The sequence below is a fragment of the Malus domestica genome, chromosome 10 (genome assembly GCF_042453785.1).
Source record: "Malus domestica chromosome 10, GDT2T_hap1".
Taxonomy (NCBI): Eukaryota; Viridiplantae; Streptophyta; class Magnoliopsida; order Rosales; family Rosaceae; genus Malus; species Malus domestica.
In genome coordinates, this window is record NC_091670.1 from 30663598 (window position 1) to 30666740 (window position 3143).

General features: G+C 35.7%; 1 long non-coding RNA gene across 2 annotated transcripts; it reads left to right on the top strand.

Annotated features, from left to right (window-relative positions):
* Positions 1 to 2716, top strand: LOC103416101 (uncharacterized). Of its 2 annotated transcripts, none has more exons than XR_003776849.2 (6): positions 1 to 350; positions 637 to 756; positions 1202 to 1379; positions 1562 to 1746; positions 1977 to 2094; positions 2313 to 2716. It is a non-coding gene; the product is annotated as an uncharacterized lncRNA (long non-coding RNA). The 2 variants fall into 2 exon arrangements; XR_003776850.2 differs by having other exon boundaries at positions 14 to 350; positions 1598 to 1746.
* The last annotated feature ends 427 nt before the right edge of the window (positions 2717 to 3143 follow it).

The following is a 3143-nucleotide window of genomic DNA, read 5'->3' on the forward strand; positions in this document are numbered from 1 at the left end:
ACCTTGACCCATCTTTTCTCTAGATGCTTCCCCCACTGTTTCAGACTCTCGACCCACATTTTCTCTGCCTGGCTCCTGCTCTCCCCGTCTCCCTCCTCACCTCATCTCCCAACTTATTTTCGATTTATACTTTAATCTCATATGAATCTCCTTGGTCTCAAAGGTGTCCTCTCATCTGAACCCAGAAAAGCTTTAGCCTTCCGATGACTTTGGTTGCCATAATCAATCTTGGTCGTTGGCCGACAACCAGACTGCAACATCGTCTTGACTCACTCCAGCATCAACAGATTCCAACTTCAAACCCTCTTCGACCCTTTTTGCCAAAATCGTTCTCACCGATTTGTCAACAGGTAAGATCCTGGAGTTTTTATTTGGCATCCTAGACCTCATCTCTTTTGCCATTGTTCCTCAAAACTTTCATATCGGTACATCAACTTAACTCTCATTTATTTCAACAGCTCAACTCTCTTTCTATTTCAAACCTAAAGATTGATTATTTTTCTTTTTTCTCTGTTTTTATTTTCCTCGGAAAAACACAATCTTTGTCGAAAAAGTTTGAATTTGCCCATCCCTGAGATTTTCTTTGTGGGTTTTGGTTATCGGGTTGCGAATTTAAAAGGGTTTTGTCTTTGGAAGGAGATGGATATCGGTGGCGATGATCGATGTTCGTTGTTGTGTGGATGATCCCAGTGGAGCTTTGGTTTTCAGCTTTGGTGATTTCTACGTGAATTTTGGGGATTTGGTTTGGGTTTCTAGGTAAGGAACTGTCACTCTATTCAACTTAATTTTAGTTCACTTTTTTTTTCCTCAAATTTGTTTGATGGCATGATTGTTTGATCCTTTACTAAATAGTCATCAAGAAATGTTGGAATTTTTAGTAGTTTTGATTTCTTTTCAATTTTTATTTTATTTTATTTCAAGCCTTGAGTTTTGTAAGAACCGTCTACCCTGTGCATACACTAGATACTCCTAACATTTCAAATAAAGTACTAGTGAGTTCTATAACTTTACTAATATTTATTTGCAATGCAAGTTAAATTGTTGGTTTTCTGTTTGTCAATGCGTTAGCTTTTCTACTCTCTACCTTGCATTAGAGGTTGCCATGTCAGGTGAGTTCAAGTTCTACTTAGTACACAAGGGTTGTTTTAAGCTAAGTCTCTAATTTGTGTGCTCTTCATCATGTCTTTTATTTTGGTGGCAGTTAGGTGTCATTAATATGAAGTGTGAACTGGTTGATCCAGATGGTCTACTAAAGCAGCTAAGGGTATTGGAATCGGTTAATGTAGATGGCATTTATGATTGATTGCTGGTGGGGAATAGTAGAGGGACATGCTCCACAGAAGTATAATTGGAATGGATACAATAGGCTCTTTCAGATGGTGTGTGAGCTTAGTCTAAAGTGACATGTCTGTTTTATATAAATTCGTTTTTTCAATTGCAGAAGCTTTTTCCTCTCATTGGGCATATAAACAACATGTGTGGTTAATTGTTTTGTCATCTTTGTGGTCATTTTTATTCTTTCTATGCGTGTTTTTGCTAGCAATTTAATAACTGATTGTAGAAACTTTTGTCCTCGTATGTTGATGCTTCTTAATAGTGGTGGTGCCGTGCATGTTCTTGGTTAAATTAATCGAGTACATCCGTAATTTGGAATAGTTCTTTTCTAAATTACGGAGAACCGCCGAGCTCACTTCCAGCCAGATTCCGTCAATTTAGGAGAGTTGGTGATGTTATTTAATATCTTAGGTAAATGATTCAATTCCTTATTTTTGTTGTTTAAATTAGTTCATATGAATATTGATTTCGATTCAACTTTGAATTATATCTTGGATAAGCAGCAAGTATATATTTGTAATGAGTACTAATTAATTACATATTGCTGCTCACCGATTTGCTAAATTGATTCAAGCGTTTAAATTTTTTTATTAATTAAATTAGAAATAAGTATTCATGGCCTTCATTTACTTGAATCATAGTCTCCAAGGAGAAGAAAGACAATAGGAACAAGGCACGACATGGAACAAGCAAACTCATGAGAATGTTAGCGTTCAAGTGATTCGGGAAGAGGGTGACAGATCATTTGAAAAAAATCAGGTATACTGTTGTTCCTCTTCGAATTACATGAACATGGTTGTACATACATCCAATATTATTAATACAACGAATCAAACAATTAAACTTTGACCTAGAAATATTAGTTAATTAAGCCGGTTGGCAACTGTGTGCAGTGCATATATAATACGTGCAGTCCATTATTTGATTAAGTATTTGAAAAAAGTTTATTGTATTGATTGTACTTGAATGGTGATCAGGGTTCTCAAGGTGAACAGGAATCCCATAATCGATCTCAAGGCCTCATGCGAGGGGAGGACATGAGTCGGGATCAGGGCAGGGAGGAGAGTTGGTGACCATCAATGTTCCATTGAAGCTCTGGAGGCAGAGCACCCAATAGTCGATTTCAACTTCCAAATGAACATGAAGTCGTCTTCTCAAGTCAACATCTTTGCATTGCAATAGTATACTTGATATATGTGTGTACATAATTGCAAGATTTTTTTCTTTCTTTCGCTGTGCTAAATTTTCCAGTAGATCCAATCATCAGGTGTAAAGTCTTGAATGTGATGTTTTTATTAGCCGTACTGGGTTTTTTGGAATTTGATTGGTTAATTGTGTCCAAGAATTTTTGACGTTTTATTGGGCTTTTAGTTCTTGGTTATTCCTTTTGAGCGATTTAAATTTTTGTTACCCTTATGCCAATTTATGATGCTAATATGATTTTTGTAGAGAACTAAACTTAATTTCAACAGGTTTTATAGAAAGGAGTAATTTATAAGTGTCGGACTTGAGTTCCTTTTGCACAATGTGGTTAGATCAGGTTGTATTTACTTTGACCATCTCTGCTTTATTATGCGCTTGCGTCTGTTGTGCTGCAAATGAACATTAGCATACCTCAACCACAAAAATTATGCTTTTGCAATTGATATATAGATCTTTGTACAAAATTCTCATATTGATGGTTCATTGATCTCTTTGTAATGACCATATATTAACAATGTGTTCTGGAGAACTAAACGTTGAACCACAAATAGTCAATATATAAGTATTATATAATCAATAAACAATCAATATATACGAGGATACTA